The sequence below is a fragment of the Anarhichas minor genome, unplaced genomic scaffold (assembly GCF_050575085.1).
Source record: "Anarhichas minor isolate MPS153535 unplaced genomic scaffold, ASM5057508v1 ptg000183l, whole genome shotgun sequence".
NCBI classification, from domain to species: Eukaryota; Metazoa; Chordata; class Actinopteri; order Perciformes; family Anarhichadidae; genus Anarhichas; species Anarhichas minor.
The window spans coordinates 30,001-40,000 of NW_027466629.1; positions in this window are offsets into that span (position 1 = coordinate 30,001).

Sequence of the window (10,000 nt, forward strand, 5' to 3'; positions counted from 1 at the left end):
GCATAGGGGGACCGCCAGAAGCGCTGGACCCTTCAGCGCTTCGCTCATATCCCCTACTACGGCTGTAGCATAGGGGAACCGCCAGAAGCGCTGGACCCTTCAGCGCTTCGTCCCTACTACGGCTGTAACATAGGGGAACCGCCAGAAGCGCTGGACCCTTCAGCGCTTCGCTCATATCCCCTACTACGGCTGTAGCATAGGGGGACCGCCAGAAGCGCTGGACCCTTCAGCGCTTCGCTCATATCCCCTACTACGGCTGTAGCATAGGGGAACCGCCAGAAGCGCTGGACCCTTCAGCGCTTCGTCCCTACTACGGCTGTAACATAGGGGAACCGCCAGAAGCGCTGGACCCTTCAGCGCTTCGCTCATATCCCCTACTACGGCTGTAGCATAGGGGAACCGCCAGAAGCGCTGGACCCTTCAGCGCTTCGCTCCTATCCCCTAGTATACACTGGGTAGTCTGTTCCTATCATTGTGTGCAAGGTGGCTTGGTTACCCCCTACCAAAATGGGTCACAGCCGTAATAGGCGAAGTACAGAAGCGCTGGAACCTTCAGCGCTTCGCCCCTATCACGGCTTTAAAACCCGAGCGAAAAACTCTATGTCCTTAAACGAAATACCCGTTTTGCGCGGTCCATATCTCCGCGAAAACACAACGCACAGCCGGGACACTCATATCTAATTGTAGTCCAAGTCCCCCTCTACAAACACATCAGAGTGGATCCTGGATGCGACCTCCACAGCCGAGGCACGAGTCGGTCAAAGTAGGTCGCAGGGACCATATTACGCGCGCCATATCTACCCGGAAATAGAACGCACAGCGGGGATACTCATGCCCAGTTGTCGAGCTGGAAGTCCTCTAACCACCCATATAAGATGAATAATAAACGGATACACACAGCCGATGCAGCGCGTGTTTGAAAACCGCCGATCGATCTTCATACTCTGACAAAATCACAGCGAAAAATCCTTAAACCAAATACCCGTTTTGCGCGGTCCATATCTCCGCGAAAACACAACGCACAGCCGGGAACCTCATATCTAATTGTAGTCCAAGTCCACTTCTACAAACCTATCCGAGTGGATCCTGGATGCGAGGTCCACAGCCGAGGCACCACGCGGTCAAAGTAGGTCGCAGGGGCCCTATTACGCGCGCCATATCTACCCGGAAATGGAACGCACAGCGGGGATTCTTATTTTGAATACACGGTCGCGACGTCCTCTAACTACCCATATAAGCAGAATAATAAACGGGTATCCACAGCCGAGGCAGCACGTATTTGAAAACCGCCGACCGATCTTCATACTCTGACAAAATCACAGCGATAGCGCCAATACTCTGTTTCCTTAAACCAAATCGCCGTCTTGCGCGGTCCATATCCCCGCGAATACACAACGCACAGCCGGGACACCTATGCCGACCTGTAGCCACCGTCAACCTCTAAAGACATGTGGAGGGTGATCCACAATCGGACACTCACAGCCGAGGCACGACGCGGTCAAAGTAGGTCGCAGGGACCATATTACGCGCGCCATATCTACCCGGAAATAGAACGCACAGCGGGGATACTCATGCCCAGTTGTCGAGCTGGAAGTCCTCTAACCACCCATATAAGATGAATAATAAACGGATACACACAGCCGATGCAGCGCGTGTTTGAAAACCGCCGATCGATCTTCATACTCTGACAAAATCACAGCGAAAAATCCTTAAACCAAATACCCGTTTTGCGCGGTCCATATCTCCGCGAAAACACAACGCACAGCCGGGAACCTCATATCTAATTGTAGTCCAAGTCCACTTCTACAAACCTCACCGAGTGGATCCTGGATGCGAGGTCCACAGCCGAGGCACCACGCGGTCAAAGTAGGTCGCAGGGGCCCTATTACGCGCGCCATATCTACCCGGAAATGGAACGCACAGCGGGGATTCTTATTTTGAATACACGGTCGCGACGTCCTCTAACTACCCATATAAGCAGAATAATAAACGGGTATCCACAGCCGAGGCAGCACGTATTTGAAAACCGCCGACCGATCTTCATACTCTGACAAAATCACAGCGATAGCGCCAATACTCTGTTTCCTTAAACCAAATCGCCGTCTTGCGCGGTCCATATCCCCGCGAATACACAACGCACAGCCGGGACACCTATGCCGACCTGTAGCCACCGTCAACCTCTAAAGACATGTGGAGGGTGATCCACAATCGGACACTCACAGCCGAGGCACGACGCGGTCAAAGTAGGTCGCAGGGACCATATTACGCGCGCCATATCTACCCGGAAATAGAACGCACAGCGGGGATACTCATGCCCAGTTGTCAAGCTGGAAGTCCTCTAACCACCCATATAAGATGAATAATAAACGGATACACACAGCCGATGCAGCGCGTGTTTGAAAACCGCCGATCGATCTTCATACTCTGACAAAATCACAGCGAAAAATCCTTAAACCAAATACCCGTTTTGCGCGGTCCATATCTCCGCGAAAACACAACGCACAGCCGGGAACCTCATATCTAATTGTAGTCCAAGTCCACTTCTACAAACCTATCCGAGTGGATCCTGGATGCGAGGTCCACAGCCGAGGCACCACGCGGTCAAAGTAGGTCGCAGGGGCCCTATTACGCGCGCCATATCTACCCGGAAATGGAACGCACAGCGGGGATTCTTATTTTGAATACACGGTCGCGACGTCCTCTAACTACCCATATAAGCAGAATAATAAACGGGTATCCACAGCCGAGGCAGCACGTATTTGAAAACCGCCGACCGATCTTCATACTCTGACAAAATCACAGCGATAGCGCCAATACTCTGTTTCCTTAAACCAAATCGCCGTCTTGCGCGGTCCATATCCCCGCGAATACACAACGCACAGCCGGGACACCTATGCCGACCTGTAGCCACCGTCAACCTCTAAAGACATGTGGAGGGTGATCCACAATCGGACACTCACAGCCGAGGCACGACGCGGTCAAAGTAGGTCGCAGGGACCATATTACGCGCGCCATATCTACCCGGAAATAGAACGCACAGCGGGGATACTCATGCCCAGTTGTCAAGCTGGAAGTCCTCTAACCACCCATATAAGATGAATAATAAACGGATACACACAGCCGATGCAGCGCGTGTTTGAAAACCGCCGATCGATCTTCATACTCTGACAAAATCACAGCGAAAAATCCTTAAACCAAATACCCGTTTTGCGCGGTCCATATCTCCGCGAAAACACAACGCACAGCCGGGAACCTCATATCTAATTGTAGTCCAAGTCCACTTCTACAAACCTATCCGAGTGGATCCTGGATGCGAGGTCCACAGCCGAGGCACCACGCGGTCAAAGTAGGTCGCAGGGGCCCTATTACGCGCGCCATATCTACCCGGAAATGGAACGCACAGCGGGGATTCTTATTTTGAATACACGGTCGCGACGTCCTCTAACTACCCATATAAGCAGAATAATAAACGGGTATCCACAGCCGAGGCAGCACGTATTTGAAAACCGCCGACCGATCTTCATACTCTGACAAAATCACAGCGATAGCGCCAATACTCTGTTTCCTTAAACCAAATCGCCGTCTTGCGCGGTCCATATCCCCGCGAATACACAACGCACAGCCGGGACACCTATGCCGACCTGTAGCCACCGTCAACCTCTAAAGACATGTGGAGGGTGATCCACAATCGGACACTCACAGCCGAGGCACGACGCGGTCAAAGTAGGTCGCAGGGACCATATTACGCGCGCCATATCTACCCGGAAATAGAACGCACAGCGGGGATACTCATGCCCAGTTGTCAAGCTGGAAGTCCTCTAACCACCCATATAAGATGAATAATAAACGGATACACACAGCCGATGCAGCGCGTGTTTGAAAACCGCCGATCGATCTTCATACTCTGACAAAATCACAGCGAAAAATCCTTAAACCAAATACCCGTTTTGCGCGGTCCATATCTCCGCGAAAACACAACGCACAGCCGGGAACCTCATATCTAATTGTAGTCCAAGTCCACTTCTACAAACCTATCCGAGTGGATCCTGGATGCGAGGTCCACAGCCGAGGCACCACGCGGTCAAAGTAGGTCGCAGGGGCCCTATTACGCGCGCCATATCTACCCGGAAATGGAACGCACAGCGGGGATTCTTATTTTGAATACACGGTCGCGACGTCCTCTAACTACCCATATAAGCAGAATAATAAACGGGTATCCACAGCCGAGGCAGCACGTATTTGAAAACCGCCGACCGATCTTCATACTCTGACAAAATCACAGCGATAGCGCCAATACTCTGTTTCCTTAAACCAAATCGCCGTCTTGCGCGGTCCATATCCCCGCGAATACACAACGCACAGCCGGGACACCTATGCCGACCTGTAGCCACCGTCAACCTCTAAAGACATGTGGAGGGTGATCCACAATCGGACACTCACAGCCGAGGCACGACGCGGTCAAAGTAGGTCGCAGGGACCATATTACGCGCGCCATATCTACCCGGAAATAGAACGCACAGCGGGGATACTCATGCCCAGTTGTCAAGCTGGAAGTCCTCTAACCACCCATATAAGATGAATAATAAACGGATACACACAGCCGATGCAGCGCGTGTTTGAAAACCGCCGATCGATCTTCATACTCTGACAAAATCACAGCGAAAAATCCTTAAACCAAATACCCGTTTTGCGCGGTCCATATCTCCGCGAAAACACAACGCACAGCCGGGAACCTCATATCTAATTGTAGTCCAAGTCCACTTCTACAAACCTATCCGAGTGGATCCTGGATGCGAGGTCCACAGCCGAGGCACCACGCGGTCAAAGTAGGTCGCAGGGGCCCTATTACGCGCGCCATATCTACCCGGAAATGGAACGCACAGCGGGGATTCTTATTTTGAATACACGGTCGCGACGTCCTCTAACTACCCATATAAGCAGAATAATAAACGGGTATCCACAGCCGAGGCAGCACGTATTTGAAAACCGCCGACCGATCTTCATACTCTGACAAAATCACAGCGATAGCGCCAATACTCTGTTTCCTTAAACCAAATCGCCGTCTTGCGCGGTCCATATCCCCGCGAATACACAACGCACAGCCGGGACACCTATGCCGACCTGTAGCCACCGTCAACCTCTAAAGACATGTGGAGGGTGATCCACAATCGGACACTCACAGCCGAGGCACGACGCGGTCAAAGTAGGTCGCAGGGACCATATTACGCGCGCCATATCTACCCGGAAATAGAACGCACAGCGGGGATACTCATGCCCAGTTGTCAAGCTGGAAGTCCTCTAACCACCCATATAAGATGAATAATAAACGGATACACACAGCCGATGCAGCGCGTGTTTGAAAACCGCCGATCGATCTTCATACTCTGACAAAATCACAGCGAAAAATCCTTAAACCAAATACCCGTTTTGCGCGGTCCATATCTCCGCGAAAACACAACGCACAGCCGGGAACCTCATATCTAATTGTAGTCCAAGTCCACTTCTACAAACCTATCCGAGTGGATCCTGGATGCGAGGTCCACAGCCGAGGCACCACGCGGTCAAAGTAGGTCGCAGGGGCCCTATTACGCGCGCCATATCTACCCGGAAATGGAACGCACAGCGGGGATTCTTATTTTGAATACACGGTCGCGACGTCCTCTAACTACCCATATAAGCAGAATAATAAACGGGTATCCACAGCCGAGGCAGCACGTATTTGAAAACCGCCGACCGATCTTCATACTCTGACAAAATCACAGCGATAGCGCCAATACTCTGTTTCCTTAAACCAAATCGCCGTCTTGCGCGGTCCATATCCCCGCGAATACACAACGCACAGCCGGGACACCTATGCCGACCTGTAGCCACCGTCAACCTCTAAAGACATGTGGAGGGTGATCCACAATCGGACACTCACAGCCGAGGCACGACGCGGTCAAAGTAGGTCGCAGGGACCATATTACGCGCGCCATATCTACCCGGAAATAGAACGCACAGCGGGGATACTCATGCCCAGTTGTCAAGCTGGAAGTCCTCTAACCACCCATATAAGATGAATAATAAACGGATACACACAGCCGATGCAGCGCGTGTTTGAAAACCGCCGATCGATCTTCATACTCTGACAAAATCACAGCGAAAAATCCTTAAACCAAATACCCGTTTTGCGCGGTCCATATCTCCGCGAAAACACAACGCACAGCCGGGAACCTCATATCTAATTGTAGTCCAAGTCCACTTCTACAAACCTATCCGAGTGGATCCTGGATGCGAGGTCCACAGCCGAGGCACCACGCGGTCAAAGTAGGTCGCAGGGGCCCTATTACGCGCGCCATATCTACCCGGAAATGGAACGCACAGCGGGGATTCTTATTTTGAATACACGGTCGCGACGTCCTCTAACTACCCATATAAGCAGAATAATAAACGGGTATCCACAGCCGAGGCAGCACGTATTTGAAAACCGCCGACCGATCTTCATACTCTGACAAAATCACAGCGATAGCGCCAATACTCTGTTTCCTTAAACCAAATCGCCGTCTTGCGCGGTCCATATCCCCGCGAATACACAACGCACAGCCGGGACACCTATGCCGACCTGTAGCCACCGTCAACCTCTAAAGACATGTGGAGGGTGATCCACAATCGGACACTCACAGCCGAGGCACGACGCGGTCAAAGTAGGTCGCAGGGACCATATTACGCGCGCCATATCTACCCGGAAATAGAACGCACAGCGGGGATACTCATGCCCAGTTGTCAAGCTGGAAGTCCTCTAACCACCCATATAAGATGAATAATAAACGGATACACACAGCCGATGCAGCGCGTGTTTGAAAACCGCCGATCGATCTTCATACTCTGACAAAATCACAGCGAAAAATCCTTAAACCAAATACCCGTTTTGCGCGGTCCATATCTCCGCGAAAACACAACGCACAGCCGGGAACCTCATATCTAATTGTAGTCCAAGTCCACTTCTACAAACCTATCCGAGTGGATCCTGGATGCGAGGTCCACAGCCGAGGCACCACGCGGTCAAAGTAGGTCGCAGGGGCCCTATTACGCGCGCCATATCTACCCGGAAATGGAACGCACAGCGGGGATTCTTATTTTGAATACACGGTCGCGACGTCCTCTAACTACCCATATAAGCAGAATAATAAACGGGTATCCACAGCCGAGGCAGCACGTATTTGAAAACCGCCGACCGATCTTCATACTCTGACAAAATCACAGCGATAGCGCCAATACTCTGTTTCCTTAAACCAAATCGCCGTCTTGCGCGGTCCATATCCCCGCGAATACACAACGCACAGCCGGGACACCTATGCCGACCTGTAGCCACCGTCAACCTCTAAAGACATGTGGAGGGTGATCCACAATCGGACACTCACAGCCGAGGCACGACGCGGTCAAAGTAGGTCGCAGGGACCATATTACGCGCGCCATATCTACCCGGAAATAGAACGCACAGCGGGGATACTCATGCCCAGTTGTCGAGCTGGAAGTCCTCTAACCACCCATATAAGATGAATAATAAACGGATACACACAGCCGATGCAGCGCGTGTTTGAAAACCGCCGATCGATCTTCATACTCTGACAAAATCACAGCGAAAAATCCTTAAACCAAATACCCGTTTTGCGCGGTCCATATCTCCGCGAAAACACAACGCACAGCCGGGAACCTCATATCTAATTGTAGTCCAAGTCCACTTCTACAAACCTATCCGAGTGGATCCTGGATGCGAGGTCCACAGCCGAGGCACCACGCGGTCAAAGTAGGTCGCAGGGGCCCTATTACGCGCGCCATATCTACCCGGAAATGGAACGCACAGCGGGGATTCTTATTTTGAATACACGGTCGCGACGTCCTCTAACTACCCATATAAGCAGAATAATAAACGGGTATCCACAGCCGAGGCAGCACGTATTTGAAAACCGCCGACCGATCTTCATACTCTGACAAAATCACAGCGATAGCGCCAATACTCTGTTTCCTTAAACCAAATCGCCGTCTTGCGCGGTCCATATCCCCGCGAATACACAACGCACAGCCGGGACACCTATGCCGACCTGTAGCCACCGTCAACCTCTAAAGACATGTGGAGGGTGATCCACAATCGGACACTCACAGCCGAGGCACGACGCGGTCAAAGTAGGTCGCAGGGACCATATTACGCGCGCCATATCTACCCGGAAATAGAACGCACAGCGGGGATACTCATGCCCAGTTGTCAAGCTGGAAGTCCTCTAACCACCCATCTAGACACTCCTATAAACGGATACACACAGCCGATACAGCGCGTATTTGAAAACCGCCGACCGATCTTCATACTCTGACAAAATCACAGCGAAAGACTTAAACGAAATACCCGTTTTGCGAGGTCCATATCCCCGCGAATACACAACGCACAGCCGGGACACTTATACCCAGTTGTAGTCCACGTCCCCCTCTACAAAACTATCGGAGTGGATCCTGGATGCGAGGTCCACAGCCGAGGCACGGTGTAGTCAAAGTAGGTCGCAGGGACCATATTACGCGCGCCATATCTACCCGGAAATAGAACGCACAGCGGGGATTCCTATACTGAATACACGGCCCCGACGTCCTCTAACCAACTATGTAAGCTGAATAATAAACGGATAACCACAGCCGAGGCAGCGCGTGTTTGAAAACAGCCGACCGATCTTCATACTCTGACAAAATCACAGCGAAAGACTTAAACGAAATACCCGTTTTGCGAGGTCCATATCCCCGCGAATACACAACGCACAGCCGGGACACTTATATCTAACTGTAGTCCAAGTCCCCCTCTACAAATCTATCCGAGTGGATCATGGATGCGAGGTCCACAACCGAGGCACGATGTAGTCAAAGTAGGTCGCAGGGGCCATATTGCGCGGTCCATATCTACCCGGAAATGGAACGCACAGCGGGGATTCTTATACCGAATCCACGGTCCCGACGTCCTCTAACCACCCATATAAGCATAATAATAAACGGATACCCACAGCCGAGGCAGCACGTATTTGAAAAGCGCCGGCCGATCTTCATACTCTGACAAAAAGCGCCGGGCGATCTTCATACTCTGACAAAATCACAGCCGTTTTTATATCGTTTTGCGAGATGGATATCTCCGCGAATACACAACGCACAGCCGGGATACTCATACCTAATTGTATAATACGTCTACCTCTACAAACCTATCCGAGTGGATCCTGGATGCGAGATCCAGAACCAGGATCCATATCGCGCGGGTAAACGGCGGGAGTAACGAGGACTCTCTTAAGGTAGGGGACGTTACTGGGCTGCGCTGCGAAAGACGAGCGCCAAAACTCTGTTTCCTTAAACGGAAGCGCCGTTTTGCGAGGTGGATATCTCCGCGAAAACACCACGCACAGCCGGGACACTTATACCCAATCGTAGACCACGTCCACCTCTACAAACCTATCCGAGTGGATCCTGGATCCGAGACCCACAGCCGAGGCACCACGCGGTCAAAGTAGGTCGCAGTTGCCGTTTTGCGCGCTCCATCTCTCCGCCAAAACACCACGCACAGCCGGGACACTTATACCCTATTGTAGACCCCGACCTCCTCTAACCACCCATACATGCAGAACAATAAACGGATACCCACAGCCGATGCAGCAAGTAGTTCAAAAGCGCCGGCCGATCTTCGTACTCTGACAAAATCACAGCGAAAGACGAGCGCCAATACTCTGTCTCCTTAAACCAAATCGCCGGTTTGCGCGGTGCATATCCCCGCGAATACACAACGCACAGACTCGTCCCCTACGCCGAATAGTAGACCACGTCCACTTCTAAAGACCTGTGGAGGAGGATCCAGGATCGGGCATTCACAGCCGATGCACGACGTGGTCAAAATAGGTCACTGTAGCCATATTGCGCGCTCAATATCTCCGCCAAAACACAACGCACAGTCGGGGTACTTACGCCGAATTGTAGACCTTGACGTCCTCTAACCAGCCAT